Consider the following 13300-nt stretch of genomic DNA (forward strand, 5'->3'; position numbering starts at 1 on the left):
AAATCTATGAAAAGTCAGGCTTTGGCAACTGATTTAACCTCCTATCCCCTCCTTTTAATGATTTGTCACAACATTACCCTGTAGTAGTTTAGGGTCTGTGTTTAGATTGGATTTAAAGGTAGCCATGCAATTCCTATACCTCTTTTAGAGAATGAGCTATTAAAATGCTAAGAATGAATATTTTGTGGCACCGGATCTCACAGATTGGTGTCAGAGATAATCTACTGCTTCAAACATAAATGCCTGAGATAGAGTTGGTTTGTTGGACAGCAAACCTATTTCCTCTTCTTTATCACACAGCTAGACCACACCTCCTGATCTCACTCCTAGGAAGATATGGCCAAGAGACAGAATTCTAACCAATGAAATGGGAGTTGAGGTGATACGTATCTCCCTAAACTATAAAATTGCCCCCATAGTCACCTTGCTCTTGCCCTGTCCACTGTCCCAGAGATGATCAGCACGAACTTGGAAGTCACACAATGAAGGTGGTAGAGCCCAAAATGGAAGCATCCTGGATCTCTGAATTGTCACTGAAAGGAAAGTTGCTCTGAGATCAGGAGCATCTGTTTTGAACTTTGAGTGAGAGGTAAACTTCTATGGTAAGCCACTATACATTTGATTACATTTATGCAGGGTTGAAAGTGATATTTGTTATGCCATCTTGGTAAAGTATTTTCCTATAATTAAATATTTTATCTACTTGCTAGCCTGATAAAAAACATTATTTTATTTCAAGTGTATTTTGTAGCTAGAAAAGACAGGAAAATCATAAATGACGTCCTTGTGGCATCAGTCAATAGAATTATGTATCTAATAAAGTTCTGGACCGTGGGCCCTACAACATGATTCTCAAACTAAATGTGTACATTTTAATCACAGACAAATTTTGTTGCTGTCAAATTTTGATCCAGTAGGTTTGGGATAAAACCTGAGATTCTGCATTGCTAAGTTCTTAGGTGTTGCCCACATTACTGGTCTGCAAACCACACTATATATAAAGAGCAAGGCCATACACTTAAGGCATTAATTTCCCTCACTAGATCTGAAATCTCTAGTCTTCTATACATGTTTAACTCTTCTTATCAATTCTTCCCTTTCGTTATGGGTTCAATTATGCCCCCCCAAACATATGTTGCTGCCCTAACTCCTGATACCTGTAAATGTGACCATATATGGAGATAGGGTGCTTGCAGATATAATCAAGTTAAGATTAGGGTACACCCTAATCCCTATCACTAGTATCCTTATAAGAAGAGAGAAATTTAGACATAGAAACCCACAGCAAACATCATGTGAGGACAGAGGCAGAGATTAGAGTGATGCATCTACAAACCAAGGAATACCAGGATTGTAGTTGCTCCCAGAAGCTGAGAGAGAGGCATGGGACAGATTGTCTCTCAGAGCACTCAAATGGAGCCAACTCTGCTGACACACTGATTTAGGACTTCTAGCTTTCACAACTGTGAGAAAATAAATTTCTATGGTTTTAAACCATCTAATTCTGAAATATTTTGTTATAACGGCCCTAGGAAACTAATACACCCTTGTATGCCATAATGTCAAGTTGCTATGTGGTTTTTTTTTTTTTTTGGAATATTATTTATCAATGAGAGAATAAAAGCAAATCTTTTTCCCCTTTTCTTTGCAAACAGTAAGAAATAAGAAATTGGTTGTATTTTATCAGCACTCACACCAAAACAGTTTTCTCATCATTGAATCATTGATTACCTAGGATGTCAAGAATGTTTAACTTCTTTATGAAGGTGAGGATGAGAAGCCTTTGATTGTTTTATTTTTTCTCTGAAGCACAGTTTACTTAAGTGCATTTTCTACCTGATTACCTCCTTTGCTTGGAAGAGAGAAAAATGACCTAAAACTGCCCCCAGGGGCTTCAGAACTGCTAACACAGTTTTGCTTCCAAGAAACTGGGCCCTCAAACTAATTTTTCTCAGGTTCCCAAAGGATAAAAATATTAAGTATGAGCCACAATGGATGTTAATTTCCTGACCCTTTTTATTCCTATTCTACTCCTGCTCTTTTCTAGAGCTCTCCACTCAGATAAAGCTAAGTAAAGAAGGGTGTAGACCATTTTCCCTCTGTCAATTGTATGATAGAAAATTACTGTTCACTTCTTTAGAGAAGTGGAATTAAATAATAATAATCATAAGAATATTTTCCATTTATTATCCAAAATCCATCCTGGAAGGAAGATGATAACACTTTTTCATAACTTAAATACAGATGAGTAATTGCAACATTGAAAGTGATATTTGTTCTTTTCTTAGTAAAGTGTCTGTCATTATCTAATTAAACACATTAGCACTAGTAAGAGACATCAGTTTATTTCAAGTGTCACTTTACAGCTAGGAAAAAAAAAGGAAAAACCACAAATGGTGTGCCTGTGGGGATAGATTATGCCAAGGAAGAACAAGAAACTAAGCTCAACTAAATTTATGCATATTGGGTCCTATTGCTCTTTGATGAATATATTTAACTCAGAGTGGTTTCTCCTGGATTTTCCTACAATGAAGAATAAAGACATAAAGTATGGCATAAAATATTGTTCCAGAATTGGCTTAGTTTGTATTGTGGATGCTTTTCAGAATCCTTTCAGAATGGAGACACTCATACCCCTGGGTAATAGGAATGTTGCTTACTGAAGGCTCTCAGCTGAATCCCTTTGCCATGCCAACTCTGGAGAGGGGAGGAGAAGCAACCAGTTTCCAGGGACTGGTTGATGCAGAGACATCAAGGTCTAAGGTCCCTGCCTCAAGATGATACAACTCTGAAGGACCATACCAACATCTCAGCTTTCCATGGGATTGTCTAAGACCTTTGAGTGATTTCATTATAGTTCAACTTCTATCCTGTGTTATTCACTCACTGACTAGTGTTGATCCTAGGAATACTCTCTCCAAAACTCAGAATCTAAATCTGTTTTTCAGGTAACCAGTTTTTAACAGTTTATAAAATCAAGAAACATAAGACAAATAGCAAAGGATAAGGAATAGTAATAGTAAATACTGGTACTGGTAGTGAATACTGATGGTGCTACTGAATACTAATAGTGAAGGGCACCGATACCTGACCTAGTATATGTGTTAGATAAAATAACAACTCCCCAAAAATATCTATGCCCTAATCCCTGGAACCTGTGTCAAAAGAGACTTTAGAGATGTGATTGTTATTAGGATCTTGAGATCAGAAATTATACTGGATTATTTAAATGGGCTCAATGTAATCATAAGGTGCTTTGAAAGTAGACAAAGGAGGAAGAAGAGATCAGGGAAAGGTATGTGATAATGGAAACAAGGTCAGACTAATATAATATGAAAAGCCCACTGCTGCTGGCTTTGAAGATGCAGAACGGAGTCTACAAGCCAGGGGATGCCACTAGCCTCTAGAACCATAGGATCCTTTCAATAGATGCAGAAAAGGCGTTTGGCAAAGTAGAACATCCATTCGTGATTAAAAACAAAAACAAAACAGCTCAACAAATTGCAGAGTCAGAAAAACAAAATCTCCCCTAGAACCGCCAGAAAGAAAGGCAGCCTTGCCAACACTTGGATGTTGGGACTTGAAGAACAGTAAGATAATAAATTTGGGTTGTTTTAAGCCATGAAGTTTGTGGTATTTGTTACCACAAGCAATAGAAAAGCAATACAGCATATTTCTTGTGCATGTTCAATTATGTGAGCTATATAGTAAAATCAGTGTCATCATTTCATGATCTTTAGCATTGGATAAATGGTCTTCCTGGAGTACTGAATTTGCTCTGAGTCAGTTCTTTACTGCCTATACCATTTTGGTGACCAAATTGCATTCTCAACCACATATGCTTCATCATGAGCTACAGTTATCTGGACCATACCTGGATGTGTTTTGACATGCAATCACAGGTTCAGAACACCATGGTGTTAGGACAATGTCAGGTGTCTTCATAGGATAGTCTTTGTAGTTCTTTGGACCTAGATCCAAATCTCACACCATAATTTACTACCTATGTAGCCCTAAGTCTATTACCCAATTTGTCTCCACCTCCTTTCCTCATATCAAATTGGGATAATATATAACTTGTGCAAAAAACCAAACCTCAACAAATTCAAGAAGATCCAAATAATTCCATGCATATTTTCTGACCATAATACTATGGAACTAGAAGTCAACCACTAGAAAAAAATCTGGAAAGACCACAAATACATGGAAGTTAAATAAGATGCCACTAAACAATGGATGGGTCAACCAGGAAATCAAAGAAGAAATTTAAAAGAACAGGGAAGCAAATTATAATTAAAGCTCCAAAATCTATGGGAGGCAGCAACAATCCCATTTACAGTTGCACCAAAAACAATTAGATACTTAGGAATAAACCTAACCAAAGAGGTGAAAGATCTGTACTCCCAAAACTATAAAATACTGATGAAAGAAATTCAAGATGACACAAAGAAGTGGAAAGACACTTCATGCTCATGGATTGGAAGAAAAATATTGTTAAAATGTGTATACTACCCAAAGCAATTTACACATTTAATACAATCTGTATCAAAATGCCAACAGCATTTTTCACGTAATGAGAACAAATAATCCCCAAATTTTTATGAAGCCACAGAAGACCCTAAAGAGCTAAAACAGTCGTGAAAAGGCAAAGTAAAGCTGAAGGTATCACAATTCTGGACTTCAAAGCTACAGTAATCAAAACAGCTTGGTACTTGCACAAAATTTTACACATAAATCAATGGAACAGAATAGAAAACCCAGAAATAAACCCAAAATTATATGGTCAATTAATCTTTGACAAAGCAGGAAAAATATGCAATGAAGATATGAAGATAGTCTCTTCAACAAATGGTGTTGGGAAAATTAGACAACATGCAAAAGAATGAAACTGAGCCACATTCTTAAACCATACAGAAGAATATATTCATAAAGGATTAAAGACCTAAATGTGAGTCCTGAAACCACCAAAATCCTAGAGGTCAACACAGGCAGTAACCTCTTTGACATCAGTGGTAGCAATTTCTTTCAAGATATGTCTCCTGAGGCAAGGAAAACAAAAAAAATAAACTTTTGGGACTACATCAAAATAAAATGCTTCTGCACAGCAAAGGTAACAATCAACAAAACTAAAAGTCAATCTATGGAATGGGAGAAGATATTTGCAAGTGACATATCCAATATATGGCTAATATACAAAATATATAAAGAACTTGTATAACTCAACACCCAAAAAACAACCCACTTAAAAAATAGGCAGAAGAGATGAACATACATTTCTCCAAAGAAGACATCCAGGTGACCAACAGACACACATGAAAAATGCTCATCATCACTTATCAGAGAAATGCAAATCAAAATTACAATCATGTCACACCTGTCAGAATGGCTAACATCAATAACACAAGAAACAACAGGTGTTGGTGAGGATTCGGAGAAAGGGGAACCCTCTTGCATGGTTGGTGTGAATTCCAACTGGTGCTGCCACTCTTGAAAACAGTTTGGAGGTTCCTCAGAAAGTTAGAAGTACCTTATGATCTAGCAATTGCACTAAAGGGTATTTACCCAAAGAATACAAGAACACTAATCCAAAGGGATATATGAACCCTATGTTCATAGCAGCATGAATAGCCAAGATATAGAAGCAGCCCACGTGTCCATCAATTGATGAATAGACAAAGAAAATGTGGTATATACATACAATGGAATACTATTCACCGATTAAAAAGAATGAAATCTTTCCATTTGCGATGACATAGATGGAGCTAGAGAGTATAATGCTAAGTGAAATAAGTCAGAGAATGACAAATACTATATGATTTGGGTCATATGTGGAATTTAAGAAACAAAACAAGCAAAGGAGAGAAATGGGAGAGAAAGAGACAAAGGAAAAAACAGGCTCTTAACTGTAGAGAATGAAGTGATGGTTACCAGAAGGGAGAGGAGGGGGAAATGGGTGAAATAGTTGTTGGGGATTAAGGAGTGTGCTTTTGATGAGAACAGGGTGATGTACAGAAGTGCTGAACCACTAAATTGTACACCTGAAACTAATATAACACTATATCTTAACTAGAGTTAAATAAAAACTTTAAAAAATATATAATTCGTGCAAACTTGTTATACATATCAAATTATATCATGTTCTTATAGGGTCTGGCATAGAACAGGCACTTAATAAACATTAGTTGTTTCTATTATTACAACATAGTTCAATGGTTCATTTATTCAACAAATATTTTGTGAGATCCTACTCTGTTCTAAGAATTGTTTTTCCAATTTGCTTAATTATCACTTTGAGATAGAACTGATGTTTATTTTTAAGATTGGAGAATCTTAAATCATAGGTAAAATGCCTGTTACTATGCCCAGAATCAATGCTTATTTAATGTTTAATAAATAAATTTATTCATAACAAATGGCTTTAATCATTTTTATTCAGTGTGGACAGGCTTTGTGTTATCCATTAGAGGCCATATGAAAACACTTTGCACCAGCCAAAAACACATACACCATATAGAGAGTATCTGAAGAATACAGCATTTTTCCTAGAGTCCTTGAAAAAAAAAAAAAAACATGATGGTAGGAGAGTTCATTGAAAATGGAAGGGAAAACTTCAGAGCATTTGAGGTTATGACTGAATATGTATTTTCACCCTTAGGTTATTTGACTAAAACAGCATATGCACACTCAGTGTTTTATTAAAAAGCACATTCCTGCTCAGAGACATAACAGATACATTTGCAGTGGAAGAATTTTATTTATTTTCCTATTGCAAACTCTGCCAGAACCACATGGAAAAAGACCAAAAGATTTATTACCTTTATAAATCTATTCACTAGCTTTGAAAGATTTTCTCTAAATACCAATTAAAACAATTTTATTATTTTTCAGTTCTTATTGAAGTGTTTATAGTTAATGTCATTGGATGAACACTTATCAAAATGTAAGAAAATAGTATAACTAGGCTCACTAAATCAAATGCAAAGAAATATCTTTTATTAATCAAAATAGTTGAAAAAAACAAAAGGGAAAGTGAAGGAACTATTTCAGGAAGTCTAAAGGGTCTTCATAGGGATGAATAAGTATAGTGTGGGAGTATGTAAACTTTTATTTTATTTACAAAGAGAGGGCCCAGTGATACCACACAAAAGGGAAAGAAAAAACAGGAAATGTGCCTTAGTGGGCTTGTCTTATGATGGTTAAAGTCTCTATTCCTAGTGTGAATAGTACCATCAATGGATTCGAACATGGCTAAAATATAATTCTTTAGGTATTTCTGCAGATTCCAAAACCAATTCCACAATCTTATAACATTAAGGGTAAAGGGCAGTTATTTACAATTACAAGAGGGCTTAAGAAGTCTTCAAAATAGGTTAGTAAGAACTTCTAATTTTATAGAAAAAGAACTTTTCTAACGAGATGTACTAAAATCCAATTTATGAGTCACACAAAATTAGAAGATTCAATATTTAGTTGCTAAACTTTGTTTTTGATTCCTCATGTGTTATCCACTTTTATCACCACCTCATTTAACAGGCTTACTTCAAAATGACTTTTGACTGTTTTCCAAGATCTGGTCCACATTCAAGTGAAATTTGCTTCTAAAGTTTTCCCAGGAATGTGCCCCAGGGCTTTGAAAGTAATTCTAAATAAGAGCAATAAAATGTTTCCAAGGCAAGTTAGTACTGTCTAGAGCAGTACTGTCCAATAAAAATATTTTTGGACAGATATATTAAAAAAGTAAAAAGAAACAAGAATAAATTTTAGTAATATATGTTAACTCTGCATATCAAACATATGATCATTTCATCATGTAAAAAATGTTAAAAATTTTAATTAGATATTTCATATTATTTTCATACTGTCTACAAAATCAACATAAATTTTACATTTACAGTACATCTCAGTTTGCTTTTTTAATTTTTTTTAAAGTTTATTAATTTCTAAGAGAGACAGAGCATGAGCAGGGGAGGGGCAGAGAGGGAGGGAGACACAGAATCCAAAGCAGTCTCCAGACTCTGAGCTGTCAGTACAGAGCCTGACACAGGCTCGAACTGGTGAACTGTGAGATCATGACCTGAGCCCAAGTCAGAGGCCAAACTGACTGAGCTACCTACACGTCCCAGTACATCTCAGTTTGTATTAGATGTATTTCAAGTGCTCAATACTGGTATGTGGCTACCATGTTGGATAATACAGATCTAGAATGACAGTCACTATTCAAATTCTGTATTAAAATTAAACTTCTTGAGTTTAATTATAAGCATAAATAACTTGGATAAGTATTCAGTTGGCAATTTTGGATTGCCTAAATAGTAGAAACTACTCTGTTTTCATGTTCTGCATTTCATATTACATGTATTTGAGTCCCTCAAGTTTTTTATTTCTTTTTTCTTTAATTTATCTCTTTCCCCTTTTCTGCTGTGTTCTGGGAGAATTCTTTTAACTGTCCTTCTAATTCATTGGCTTAATTTTCATAGTATCTTATCAGTTTTTCCAGGTCTCCATTGCACATTTAAATTCAATAATTTTATTTTTTAACTAGGCACTGTTTCTTGATCTCAAAGTATGCACTCTGATAGATTTAATGTACCCTTGAGTATCCCTGATATTGTATGTTGCAAATTATTAATTTCTCCCTTCTTTTGATTTATTTCATTTGATTACCCAGAATAAGTTTCCTTTCTTCTGTACTGTAAAAATGTTTGCATAAATATTACATTGGTAACTTATTTTAAAGTCCTGTGGCAAAAAAGTAGAATAATGTGTGGATTAACTAACTTTAGTTCACGCTTAAGGCATGAGTAGTTAGTGTTTGAAGCAGCTAAGCCCATGTCTTCACCATTAAGGGGTTTTAAATAACTGTTTGTACACCAGAGGGAACATTCACGTAAAGATGGTTGGAAATTAGTTTGGTGAATTTTATTCATTTATTTATTTATTTTTAAGTTTTTGTTATGTTTTTATTTATTTTTGAAGGGGAGAGAGAGAGAGAGAGACAGAGCATGAGTGGGGGAGGGTCAGAGAGAGAGGGAGAAACAGAATCCGAAGCAGGCTCCAGGCTCTAAGCTTTCAGCACAGAGCCCAATGTAGGGCTCCAACCCACAAACTGTGAGATCATGACCTGAGCCAAAGTCGGACGCTCAACTGACTGAGCCACCCAGGTGCCCCAGTTTGATGAATTTTAGTGACACTCAAGATATGGGGTTCACCAGAATGGTAGCACATCTCTGGCATGGACAACATGTAAATATCCAGGATGCCCAGGTGCTGAACACCTTTGGAGTAACACACAATATTCCAAACTCTACATGGTCCATGGTCTATGTTACAAAGAGGACTGTGTGGTCAAATTCAACTACAAACCAGACTGATTTTGCTGTCAGGTGTGTTTGCATTTACCTTTGAGTGAATTTCTCAGGCAAGGTCCTCATTGGTGTGCTTGAGGACAGAGAATACATTCATCTCCAAGTTTGCAAGAACATGTCATATGACTATTTTTGTATCTTTCTGATAGGACATGTGGTTCATTTGGCAAATTTTGTGTAAACTTACTTTCATTTTAGCAGACCACCTGATAACCAGATATCATACAGTATACTCAACTCCAATCTCCAGAGGCTATCAACTGTTGAATGGCCAGCTGGATCAGGTCCATTTAAATTTGTTTTTAATGTTTATTTATTTTTGAAAAAGAGAGAGAGAGAGACAGAGTATGAGTGGGGGAGGCGCAGAGAGAGAGGGAGACAGAATCTGAAGTGGGCTCCAGGCTCTGAGTTGTCAGCACAGAGCCTGAGGCGGGGCTCTCTAACCCATGAACTGTGAGATCATGTCCTGAGCCGAAGTCGGATGCTTAACTGACTGATCCACCCAGGCACCCCAGATCCATTTAAAATGATGGGTTCAATCTTTTTTTCCCATTCCTTTTGTAATTTTCACAAAGAAAATTCTGCAATCCTGTTACTGTCATGTAAGTACCCATTAAATATTATGTGGGTTTCTGTGGAAGGGTTGTTCTTGCCAAAAGGGGAAAAGGAAAGTTTATCCTTTCTCTAGTTTTACTTGGTGGTTTGTATTGCTTGTGAGGTGCAGAGACAGAGTAGCTAGTTGGGGCAACTAAGAAGTAGGAGGATACTTGTTATGGTAGACTGAAGAATCCTGCCTTCTCTGACTAGCATTCCTGACTATCCAGTTAATGTAGATGGGCATTCCTCTTCTAGGACTAAGACAATCCCCATGATATTAGGTGGGGTTAAGATCATCTCCATGAAACCTTGGCAATAATTGCTCACAATTTCTGTCTCTCATTTTTTTCTCTTGTCTGTCTCAAGGTCATCTCCCATGTAGCCATGACTGCTTGGAGTTGAATGACATTGTACACCAGAAAAGGTCAAGGAGGTTTGAACACTCTTATAAGAGTTTTCATTGACTACATGGTAATTTCTATTCCATGAAGGAAAGGCAGGAAAACATTTTTAAAGCCTTGATATTACAAAATCTCTCCAGTGTCATTTCACTATTGCCTCTTCCTATCACACTTCAGCCCAGTCAATTCCATTAAATAATGGAGTCAAAGATAAAACTCTCTTCTGTTATCTTTGTAATCCTTAGCCTACAAGCACAGCATTATATTTGAGGTGATCCAGAATTATATCAATTCTATGGATCCTAGAGCATAGGTCTCTACAGATACCCACAAAAAATTAAAAAATAAAATTAAAAAGCCATATTAAAAAATTAAAATCTGTAACTCTACTCCTATTATTTTCTGAGAGAGCAGAAGTATTCTAAAATGTTTACTAGTGTCCAGTAAAAGAAAATCATTACACCAATATAGGGCCATTAAGAGCAAATCTTAAAAACATAATGGCAGACTAGATAAATCCTTTGCAATAAAAGAGATTCATATTTTGTATCTGTATTCACAATTTTCTAGTTCATTGCAATTATATTTTAATATTAATCATCCTTATAACTAATGTTTTATCTTATTCCAGGCATTCAAAATTTAAATTAATAGTCTTTTACATTTTCAAATATAATAGTTATTCTTTTATTTCATATTTATATAATCAGCCATTGAAGATTTAGGAAGGAGGAAAGTGGAATGTGAAATAAAATTAAAATCTCAACTTGAAAACCACACCAGAGACACTTAAAATTCTTGACATTTTCATCAACTCTAACTTCAAACATTTGTTGGTTAATGACTTGACTTTTTTCTTTCTGTGCCCTGGGTGAAAAGTTGGAAATGATTTAGTACTATCAAGTCTTAGATTCATTCTTCTGATGAACTCTCAGAAAATGTCTGCAGTCTTGCTGTATACCCAACGCACAGTATTCTTTCAAGGTGTTGTTTTCTTTCAGGCATGAATTAACAATATGAAAACTGCTTGATACATGATTACTGACTAAGCTCAGAAAGGAAACTGATTTCATCTTCTCATGTCTATGGTTTCATTCAGAAAAGGCTTGAAGTATGTACTTCTTATGCAGGAAAAATCGCCTTTACTCAGGATGGGCCTCCCTATTTTCAATATGTAGATTCTAACAGGATCAGATTGTTTCCCCCTTGTGATGATCTTGTAATGAGGAGACTGCATAATTGGAAGAGTAATTGATTGAAAAGAACTGGAAGTCTCTGAAAACATATATTAAAAAACCCAAAACCCAACAAACAAACAAGCAAAACCTGGAACTATTTACCCTAAATGACTTCAAAAAATATATTTTATATTCTAGTGAAAATAAAAGCAAAACATGATGCCCTTTTTGCTCAAAATATTTTGAAGAATCATATTTGAGGCCTGGTGAAAGATGGATTGTTTTAAAGCTATTTGTGAGGATTGCAGCAACAGAAGCAAAAGCATGTAGTTCAGGTGAAATGAACGTGGATGTCAAAAAGGCATCTGTCAGGAGGGAAATTCTAAACCCTGATAGTTCTCACTTCCAATTATAGCAGCAGGCACAGTATAAAAAATTTTTTGCAATGAAACCAAGGGCTATACTCAGCTGACAGTTTTTCTTGGGCTGCTTTCTCTTTCAGCAAATTAGTCCTTCTAGGAGCTATCTTTTGTGTAAAAGTTTTGCACTTATGCACATGGATTTTCCCTTATCTACAGCATAGTATGTTATTATATGTGACCAGCTAATTTCTCCTTGAGTCTTTTCAATATGACAAGGCAAAACTCTGGACATTCAAAATCAAGTAGGCAACATTTCTGATAACTTCAGAAAAGGCTTGAAATACAGAAACTACTGGTAACACTACCTGAAGGGTGATGAACCTTGATAACGGTAAAAATAACACAGAAATAGGTCAACAAATCTCGTTAATATTCCATCATAGTAAAGCAAAGAAACAGTCATTAAGATAAAACTCAGTAGAAGAAGAGCAGACATTTTCCCATTAATCCAAGTATGTAATCTCTCTGGAACTATAGACATACAAAGTATATACTATTATTTCATTTGCAGACATACATGCAATGTCTTCAAACTCAATGACCAAAGAATTTTATCACAATGTTTTTTTTTTTTACTTTTAATTTTAGGTCAAAGGGACAAAAGTAAAAGGACAAGAGTTTCAGAAAAGAAATGCAGGTTTATATAGATGGAATGACAGTTTACCTGTCCCTTTCTTGCGTCATCTTCATTGACACATATGGAGAGCTATACTATGAAAGTAACTACATAAAGCTATAACATAGTGACACTATGAAGTCCTTAATTAGTTAAGAAACTTACTTACGTTTAATATTTTCTCTTTCTTACTATGACAAGAAAGCAATACATCTGCTGGTAACTTTAATCACAAGGTTTGAGTCCAAAGGGTGGCACGGGATTAATCAGCAAAATTAAACCAAACATTCTATTCAAGTGAAGTTTAAAATCATACTGAACTTTGAGACTTATTTTATTATCACGTAGGTTTATTTTTAATAAACTATGTGAAGATAACTATATATTTGAGAATGTGAAAAAATGTTTCACCGAAATTTTCTGAAGGAAAAACACATGGGCTCATAGCTGATAAGTACAATAATATTTTTTTCTCTTAACCTTTTCTATTTTATCGAACCTGATCATCTATTTGAGGAAAAGCTCTTGAAAAGCTTTTTAATAAGAAATAAAGTATTCCTTTCCAAAAGGCACAGTCCTGAGGATTTAGAAATATGGTCCTGAGGATTAGAAAGAATTTACTTAGGAAATTATATAGTGATTAGAGCACACTACTGTTACAAATTGTATCAGGAATTTTACGGTGGGTTTCCATTTAATTCCTTAAATACTGCATCTTTAA

This window comes from Herpailurus yagouaroundi, unplaced genomic scaffold (genome assembly GCF_014898765.1).
Source record: "Herpailurus yagouaroundi ecotype Mexico unplaced genomic scaffold, PumYag 100, whole genome shotgun sequence".
Classification (NCBI taxonomy): Eukaryota; Metazoa; Chordata; class Mammalia; order Carnivora; family Felidae; genus Herpailurus; species Herpailurus yagouaroundi.